Genomic DNA, 10,000 nt, shown 5'->3' with positions numbered 1-10,000 from the left:
AAAGGCCCAGGGACCTCCCCGACCACCGGGGAACCCGCCGTGAGGGTCCCCGCAGGCCGGGCAGGCTGGTAGGGAGCGAGCGCCCCCCGGTGGCCAATTCTGGATATCGCTTTCCACCCCTGACCAAGCTGTTGCTTTGTACTTGGGCGCCGGAGTCCCCCTTCCCCCGGGCCGGGGGATCCAGGGCGGAAGGCCCGATGAGGACGGATTCGGCCGCCGTGGCCGACCCGGGGTTCCAGAAGGCCGGCCGCGTTCCGAACCAGGCCCCCCTAACTGGCGCACGGGGCAAACTCGATAAGACCCGCTTTGGGATTCTCCGAGCAGGACTCTGAGCGGCGAGCGATTCCTCTCTCTCTCCGGTTGGGCTGGCCGGGGGGGAGTCTTGGGCAATTCAACCCAAATGCCTTGCAGGGGTGAGGCCCCAAAGACTTGAAGACCAAGGGGCACAAGCCGGGCAGGCTGGTAGGGAGCGAGCGCCCCCCGGGGGCCAAATTTGGGAAAAAGGCCCAGGGACCTCCCCGACCACCGGGGAACCCGCCGGAAGGGTCCCCGCCGGCCGGGGGACCCCCGGAGCCAGGGGCCCCCGGGGGCAAAATGTGGGAAAAAGGCCCAGGGACCTCCCCGACCACCGGGGAACCCGCCGGGAGGGTCCCCGCAGGCCGGGGGACCCCCGGAGCCAGGGGCCCCGGGGGCCAAACTTGGGAAAAAGGCCCAGGGACCTCCCCGACCACCGGGGAACCCGCCGTGAGGGTCCCCGCAGGCCGGGGGACCTCCGGAGCTAGGGGCCCCCGGGGGCCAAACCTGGGAAAAAGGCCCAGGGACCTCCCCGACCACCGGGGAACCCGCCGTGAGGGTCCCCGCAGGCCGGGGGACCTCCGGAGCTAGGGGCCCCCGGGGGCCAAACCTGGGAAAAAGGCACAGGGACCTCCCCGACCACCGGGGAACCCGCCGTGAGGGTCCCCGCAGGCCGGGGGACCTCCGGAGCTAGGGGCCCCCGGGGGCCAAACCTGGGAAAAAGGCCCAGGGACCTCCCCGACCACCGGGGAACCCGCCGTGAGGGTCCCCGCAGGCCGGGGGACCTCCGGAGCTAGGGGCCCCCGGGGGCCAAACCTGGGAAAAAGGCCCAGGGACCTCCCCGACCACCGGGGAACCCGCCGTGAGGGTCCCCGCAGGCCGGGGGACCTCCGGAGCTAGGGGCCCCCGGGGGCCAAACCTGGGAAAAAGGCCCAGGGACCTCCCCTACCACCGGGGAACCCGCCGTTAGGGGTCCCAGCAGGCCGGGCAGGCTGGTAGGGAGCGAGCGCCCCCCGGTGGCCAATTCTGGATATCGCTTTCCACCCCTGACCAAGCTGTTGCTTTGTACTTGGGCGCCGGAGTCCCCCTTCCCCCGGGCCGGGGGATCCAGGGCGGAAGGCCCGATGAGGACGGATTCGGCCGCCGTGGCCGACCCGGGGTTCCAGAAGGCCGGCCGCGTTCCGAACCAGGCCCCCCTAACTGGCGCACGGGGCAAACTCAATAAGACCCGCTTTGGGATTCTCCGAGCAGGACTCTGAGCGGCGAGCGATTTCTCTCTCTCTCCGGTTGGGCTGGCCGGGGGGGAGTCTTAGGCAATTCAACCCAAATGCCTTGCAGGGGTGATGCCCCAAAGACTCAAAGACCAAGGGGCACAAGCCGGGCAGGACCGCAGGCAGTGAGCGCCCCCCGGGGGCCGAATCTGGGAAACAGGCCCAGGGACCACCCCGAGCACAGGGGAACCCGCCGGGAGGCCCCCCGCCGGCCGGGGGACCCCCGGAGCCAGGGGCCCCGGGGGCCAAATTTGGGAAAAAGGCCCAGGGACCTCCCCGACCACCGGGGAACCCGCCGTGAGGGTCCCCGCAGGCCGGGGGACCTCCGGAGCCAGGGGCCCCGGGGGCCAAATTTGGGAAAAAGGCCCAGGGACCTCCCCGACCACCGGGGAACCCGCCGTGAGGGTCCCCGCAGGCCGGGGGACCTCCGGAGCCAGGGGCCCCGGGGGCCAAATTTGGGAAAAAGGCCCAGGGACCTCCCCGACCACCGGGGAACCCGCCGTGAGGGTCCCCGCAGGCCGGGGGACCTCCGGAGCCAGGGGCCCCGGGGGCCAAATGTGGGAAAAAGGCCCAGGGACCTCCCCGACCACCGGGGAACCCGCCGTGAGGGTCCCCGCAGGCCGGGGGACCTCCGGAGCCAGGGGCCCCGGGGGCCAAATTTGGGAAAAAGGCCCAGGGACCACCCCGACCACCGGGGAACCCGCCGGAAGGGTCCCCGCGGACCGGGGGACCTCCGGAGCCAGGGGCCCCGGGGGCCAAATTTGGGAAAAAGGCCCAGGGACCTCCCCGACCACCGGGGAACCCGCCGTGAGGGTCCCCGCAGGCCGGGCAGGCTGGTAGGGAGCGAGCGCCCCCCGGTGGCCAATTCTGGATATCGCTTTCCACCCCTGACCAAGCTGTTGCTTTGTACTTGGGCGCCGGAGTCCCCCTTCCCCCGGGCCGGGGGATCCAGGGCGGAAGGCCCGATGAGGACGGATTCGGCCGCCGTGGCCGACCCGGGGTTCCAGAAGGCCGGCCGCGTTCCGAACCAGGCCCCCCTAACTGGCGCACGGGGCAAACTCGATAAGACCCGCTTTGGGATTCTCCGAGCAGGACTCTGAGCGGCGAGCGATTCCTCTCTCTCTCCGGTTGGGCTGGCCGGGGGGGAGTCTTGGGCAATTCAACCCAAATGCCTTGCAGGGGTGAGGCCCCAAAGACTTGAAGACCAAGGGGCACAAGCCGGGCAGGCTGGTAGGGAGCGAGCGCCCCCCGGGGGCCAAATTTGGGAAAAAGGCCCAGGGACCTCCCCGACCACCGGGGAACCCGCCGGAAGGGTCCCCGCCGGCCGGGGGACCCCCGGAGCCAGGGGCCCCCGGGGGCAAAATGTGGGAAAAAGGCCCAGGGACCTCCCCGACCACCGGGGAACCCGCCGGGAGGGTCCCCGCAGGCCGGGGGACCCCCGGAGCCAGGGGCCCCGGGGGCCAAACTTGGGAAAAAGGCCCAGGGACCTCCCCGACCACCGGGGAACCCGCCGTGAGGGTCCCCGCAGGCCGGGGGACCTCCGGAGCTAGGGGCCCCCGGGGGCCAAACCTGGGAAAAAGGCCCAGGGACCTCCCCGACCACCGGGGAACCCGCCGTGAGGGTCCCCGCAGGCCGGGGGACCTCCGGAGCTAGGGGCCCCCGGGGGCCAAACCTGGGAAAAAGGCACAGGGACCTCCCCGACCACCGGGGAACCCGCCGTGAGGGTCCCCGCAGGCCGGGGGACCTCCGGAGCTAGGGGCCCCCGGGGGCCAAACCTGGGAAAAAGGCCCAGGGACCTCCCCGACCACCGGGGAACCCGCCGTGAGGGTCCCCGCAGGCCGGGGGACCTCCGGAGCTAGGGGCCCCCGGGGGCCAAACCTGGGAAAAAGGCCCAGGGACCTCCCCGACCACCGGGGAACCCGCCGTGAGGGTCCCCGCAGGCCGGGGGACCTCCGGAGCTAGGGGCCCCCGGGGGCCAAACCTGGGAAAAAGGCCCAGGGACCTCCCCTACCACCGGGGAACCCGCCGTTAGGGGTCCCAGCAGGCCGGGCAGGCTGGTAGGGAGCGAGCGCCCCCCGGTGGCCAATTCTGGATATCGCTTTCCACCCCTGACCAAGCTGTTGCTTTGTACTTGGGCGCCGGAGTCCCCCTTCCCCCGGGCCGGGGGATCCAGGGCGGAAGGCCCGATGAGGTTGGATTCGGCCGCCGTGGCCGACCCGGGGTTCCAGAAGGCCGGCCGCGTTCCGAACCGGGCCCCCCTAACTGGCGCACGGGGCAAACTCGATAAGACCCGCTTTGGGATTCTCCGAGCAGGACTCTGAGCGGCGAGCGATTCCTCTCTCTCTCCGGTTGGGCTGGCCGGGGGGGAGTCTTAGGCAATTCAACCCAAATGCCTTGCAGGGGTGAGGCCCCAAAGACTCGAAGACCAAGGGGCACAAGCCGGGCAGGCTGGTAGGGAGCGAGCGCCCCCCGGGGGCCAAATTTGGGAAAAAGGCCCAGGGACCTCCCCGACCACCGGGAAACCCGCCGTGAGGGTCCCCGCAGGCCGGGGGACCTCCGGAGCCAGGGGCCCCGGGGGCAAAATGTGGGAAGAAGGCCCAGGGACATCCCTGACCGCCGGGGAGCCGTCGGTTTTAGCTCGCTCCCCCTCGCAGCTGCCGCGTCGGAGGCCCCCTTCCCCCGAGCCGGGGGATCCAGGGCGGAAGGCCCGATGAGGACGGATTCGGCCGCCGTGGCCGACCCCGGGTTCCGGAGCGCCGGCCGCGTTCCGAACCCGGTCCCCCTAACTGGCGCACGGGGCAAACTCGATAAGACCCGCTTTGGGATTCTCCGAGCAGGACTCTGAGCGGCGAGCGATTCCTCTGTCCCTCGGGAGGATTTCTCTCGGCCCGCGTCGACGACCCCCCCGCGAGTCGACTCTCTCTCTCTCCGATCGACCAGGCACCCCGCTTCCCGGCGGGGAGGGACGGTCGCCAGGCGGGGCCCCTGGGGGGGTCCCGCCGCTGGCGCGACCGCCACCCTCCCGTCCGCCCCGGAAGCGGCCCGGCCCCACCCGCAAGGGCGGCCGCTCGAGGCGCGTCCCCCTCCCCGGCGCCGGGGAGAGGCCGGACGCCGCTCCCCGCGGCAGAGTCTGCCCCGACCCGCCCCGACCCCCAGGCGCCCGATACGGCCGGAGCCCGGGCTGGGGATGGGCGGGCGCCCTCGGCACCGCGAGGCGCGCCCGACCCCGCCACCCCACCCCGGGTCCACAACCCCGGCGGAGCGCACTAGTTCCCCCCGCTGACCCGTCGTCACCCACCGCTGCCGCCCGGCAGCCGCCCACGCTAGCGCGGGCCCGGCCTTACCCCCGCCCGGCCCTCGGAGCCTCCCTGAGGCGACCCGCGGTTGAGCCAGGCGGCGGGAGCGGGCCGGGGGGGAGGGTGGGGCGAAGCGGACGGTCCAGGTCCCCCGCGAGAGGCCGGTGGCGACGGCCCCGGCTCACCTCCTTGGGGCCGGTCCGCCGCCCGCCCGCCCCCCCCCAATCAGCTCCCCCTCAATTCCCGGAGGGAAAGCTACCTGGTTGATCCTGCCAGTAGCATATGCTTGTCTCAAAGATTAAGCCATGCACGTGTAAGTACACACGGCCGGTACAGTGAAACTGCGAATGGCTCATTAAATCAGTTATGGTTCCTTTGATCGCTCCACCCGTTACTTGGATAACTGTGGTAATTCTAGAGCTAATACATGCCGACGAGCGCTGACCCCCCGGGATGCGTGCATTTATCAGACCAAGACCAATCCGGGGCGCCCCGGCGGTGCTCCGGGCCTCGGCCCGGGCCCGCCGGCCCCCGGCCGCTTTGGCGACTCTAGATAACCTCGGGCCGATCGCACGTCCCCGTGACGGCGACGATACATTCGGATGTCTGCCCTATCAACTTTCGATGGTACTTTCCGCGCCTACCATGGTGACCACGGGTAACGGGGAATCAGGGTTCGATTCCGGAGAGGGAGCCTGAGAAACGGCTACCACATCCAAGGAAGGCAGCAGGCGCGCAAATTACCCACTCCCGACTCGGGGAGGTAGTGACGAAAAATAACAATACAGGACTCTTTCGAGGCCCTGTAATTGGAATGAGTACACTTTAAATCCTTTAACGAGGACCCATTGGAGGGCAAGTCTGGTGCCAGCAGCCGTGGAGGAAAGTTGTGTGTGCAAGCAGCTCGTGTATCAGATTTGCTCTGTGGTGCATCCCAGCCAAGGATGGAGGATCCTGGGGGAGGTGAGCAGGAAACTCCCCAGGCTTTTGGGCCTAAAACGCCAGACATGGAAAATGTCAATACAACTAAGCCTAGTACCAGCTTGGCAGCGGGGGTTTGTGGTGAGACTTCCACAGAGACTATACATATTTCTACCCTGCATATAGAAGGTGAAACGCCTGCAATATCCCATATGAAAATTAATATGGGCGAACAGGAGAAGATAGAGGGAGAAACGGATCCCAAGCCCGGTCTAAGCAATCCTGCTAAGCCTGTAATATCCCATATGGAGTCTAATATGGGTATACAGGGGAAGGTAACTTGTGACCAGGGCCCAGTGAAGCAACTGGGCTCGGGGGCAAAACTGACAGGGAAACGGGGCATGCAACCCTGTGTAAACTTGGAGGCCTTGCAGCCGATGTTATTGCAGAAGGCCGTCAGAACAAACTCCGAAGCGGAGCCCAGGCCGGAATCGGGAGAGGCCGCGGTGAGCCAGGCACTGAGCGGTACATGCCAGCCTGAACGGAGGGGAGTCGGTTCGGACAGACCGATAGATCCGGCATCCGTGAGCCTACCTGAGTCCGAGGATAGCGAAGCGGAGGAGGTGGATATCGAGGCCCAGATCGGGGAACTAAAAACGGAGATGGAAAGTCTGGAGAGACTCATTGCGCAAAAAAAGAAAAAGCGCAACCGTGCTTTTAGCCGTGACAGGGCAGTCTTCTCAGCGGAGATTGAGGACTTATCGGAGGCCTTAAAAGAAAAAGAAAAACTGCTGTTTAAACTGCAAGAGATCGTGTGCGCAACGAACCTGGAGGACTCAGGGATACTACCCCCTAACGAGGTAGCTGAGACCCAGAGTGTAAGCGACAGTGGCGGTCTCTACGGTGAAATCCGTTCTATGGAGGGGGAGCAGAGGTCCGTGAAGGGCCGGGGAGTAGTGGAAGGCGGACCCGATGGTGCGGTGCAAGTTCCCGAGGAGGGGATTGTAGTGCACTCCCAAGGTGAAGCCGGAAGCGAGAACCTGTATGCCCCGAGGCCGGTAAGTTCAGAAGCTCCTCCAAGTATTGTCAGTGACTGTTCGAATACCATAATGAATAACAATGTGTTAGATGTGAATAAGAAGTCTGACTCAATGACCGGGAGGGATGCCTGTGACACAGCGGCGGCGCGTTCTGAAGCGCTGCCGGACTGTCGGCAAGATCCCGTGGTCCGTGTCAGTATGTCTAAAACGGAATGTACTGTGGTGGTAGAGGATGTGAGAGATCCTCAAGAGAAATGTAATGTGGTGATGACATGTGTAAATACTGATAACACGGTGTTGGCTGGGGATGTGCCTGATGTAGGTGCCAGAGGAAATACTTGTGACACAGCGGCAGCACTGTCCTCTGTGGTGCAGCTGAGCTGTCAGCGTGTTCCTGTGGTCCAAACCAGCACACCCGAGGCTAGTAATGTACATACTGTGAGGGGAAAAAGTACGGTAGTTCCTCAGGCTGCAAAGAGCGGTAATATGGAAGGGACAGTTGGGAGGTCCACAAATGAGCCTAAACATGTACGGAACCCAGGGGCCTCGGCTGGGACGTCTGGGGGAGCAGGGGGGAGACCCAGTACAGTCCAAAGTAAGCTCATTGAAACAATATATGGTCCGCTGTGTATAACAGATAGGGCCAGACAAGCGATGGAATTAATAGAAAAAACATCCAAGACAATGCCAGGTATAATGGGAGAGGGCGTGCAACCATTACCCAGCCCCAGGGAGGTGGGGTCTGGGCCCCGGCAAGCGGTAAGGGGAATTAACGTGGGTGGTAACAATGGTCAAACGTCAGAAATGGGTCAAGGGTTGGACTCGGGTCCCTTACCGGGGGTGAGATCATATGCAGGGGCTGTAGCGGGCCCAAGGGTTACGGGTAACGGGGCAAACGGTCCGACCAGGTCACAGGGGCCAATGCCAACGTCAGCTCAGCCTTTCAAACGTCGGAATGTAGTACAGCTGAAATTTGTAGGGAAGGAGCCCCCCAATAGATCAGAGTTCTTAAAGGTTTTTTTAGATTCCTTTGGCTTCGTCCCTACGGATCTCTTTGCCTGCATTCACCCTGTAAATACGACGGAATACGATCTCAGCTTTATGACGTACCAGGGGCTGCAAGCCTTTTGGAACAAATGGGGTGGATGCAGGTCGAGAGATCCATGGACGAACTTTAGAGCCATAGCGATAACCCGTCAGGAAAAAGTAAGAATTACCATTCTGGTGAGAAATGAATCCATCCCTCCGGCAGACCTTGCATTCTGGGTGGGCCGGTATGCAAAAATAACATCTCCACTGACCAAGGTGCCGGATCCCAGCCACGGTGTCTGGGGTGGCGGATGGTCCACCACAGTAGACCTTAGGAGCACGGAGGCTGGCCTGGTGCACCTACCCTCGGCGGCCTTCATCGGCCGCGACAGGATACAGTGCTTTTACCCAGGTCAGCCGAGGATGTGTCACAAATGTGGGGACTTCCGCCACCTCAGCGCAAATTGCCCTCAGCAGAAGTGTGGGCACTGTGGTGACACGGGGCATGAAACGAGGTCTTGCAGCAAAATCAGATGTAATTTGTGCGGAGTGGTAGGCCACCCCTTTAGCAGATGCCCCCACGCGGCCCACAATGCCGGATACACAGATGAGGAATTGGTAGGTGCAGTTGTGGTAGCAGAGAGTGGGGAACGTGGGGATGTAGAGAGAGAACCTACGGTGGACCCTGCCCCTCCACGGCCCCCCTCCCCTCCCCCCTCCCCCCCCGCAGCCGTAGAGGCAGTTAAGAGCACTGTAATTGAATCTGATGTGTGGTCAAGGCCCAAAAAGAGCAGGGGTAAGAAAAAGCATACAGTCAAAGATGATATAATACTATCCAATAGATTTCAATTTTCTAGCAGTGAAGAAAGCATGGAGGAAGGTGAGATTACAAGGGATGCAGGGGGGAACTTGGCCCAGGTGGTAAGGAGGAAGCAGAAGTCAAGAAGATCAAGAGATATACCTTTAGGTGAGGTCGCGAAGGTCAGGAAAACATCTGAAAGCACCAAAAAAACAGCCCGGTCCTTCCTGAAGGACGTAGTGATAGCTCAGTTGGGGGCCCCCTTGGGGGAAGATCTGGTACAGGCCCACCCCGCAAATAGTCTTGGAAAGGCAGATCCTCCTGACAAAGGTCGGGTGTCCTTAGTGGGGGAGAAACAATCCGGGGGAGGGAGTATAGCCCCTGGCCCACAGGACCAGAACCCTCCTTTATGTCCTGCTGTTTCTGCAAGTACTGATAACTCCTCGGGTCCTCAGAGAGGGCTTGCTGACTCATCTGGTGTTCAGGGTGGCCGGGAGGGGGGAGGGCTGCAGGGGGTAGGCGATCCCGGTGGGTCCGTAAGGGGGCCGGTAAATTTGGGCGCTACCCCTCTAGAGATAGAAGGGGAGGTAGTCCCAGTAGAGGGGGACTCCCCACAAGCGGGTTTGAGTTACAAAAGGTTCGGTTCCTCTGACGAAGACTCAGCGAGGAAAATAAAGAAGAAGTGAGTTGTTACTACTATCCATAACTCAGAAGGATGGCTTCCCAGCCCATTAGATTTGCCACCATTAATGTGGCTTCTATCCTTTCCGAGCGTGCTCGTTATATGGCCTTTGATTTTTTCAACACGGTTGAGGTTGACTTTTTATTTTTGCAGGAGACCAGACTGGGTCAGCTAGCTGACCTGCATAAGGCAAAGAGAGAGTGGAGGCGGGGGCCCTCCTACTGGTCTCTTGCGGCCGAGCCGTACGGTGGGTTGGCGGTGCTTTTTACCGGCATGATAACCATCCAGCGAGTTATTGAGCTTGAGGTAGGTAGGTGCATGATATTAGATGTCAATCTGAGGGGGCACGACCTGAGGCTGATTAACATTTATGGGCCTCAAACAAAGTGGGATAGGAAGTGCCTCTTCAGGGCGATAAAGCCATACCTTTTTTCGGCCCGACAGATAGTCTTTGGCGGTGATTTCAACACCATCACTAGGACAAAAGACAGGGGAGGTTCAAAGACCACGTTGGGCTATGACTCCATTTTTTTAAATAGCATGGTTAGACAGGCTGGTCTGGTGGATGTTCACGTTCGCCATTCTCCGGACCACACGGGTTTCACTTACTTTAGAGGCAGTTGTAGGTCTAGGATAGATAGGATTTTTGTTAAGGAAAGCTCGAAAAC

The sequence above is a fragment of the Mixophyes fleayi genome, chromosome 2 (assembly GCF_038048845.1).
Source record: "Mixophyes fleayi isolate aMixFle1 chromosome 2, aMixFle1.hap1, whole genome shotgun sequence".
NCBI classification, from domain to species: domain Eukaryota; kingdom Metazoa; phylum Chordata; class Amphibia; order Anura; family Limnodynastidae; genus Mixophyes; species Mixophyes fleayi.
This window is presented reverse-complemented; position numbering follows the sequence as displayed.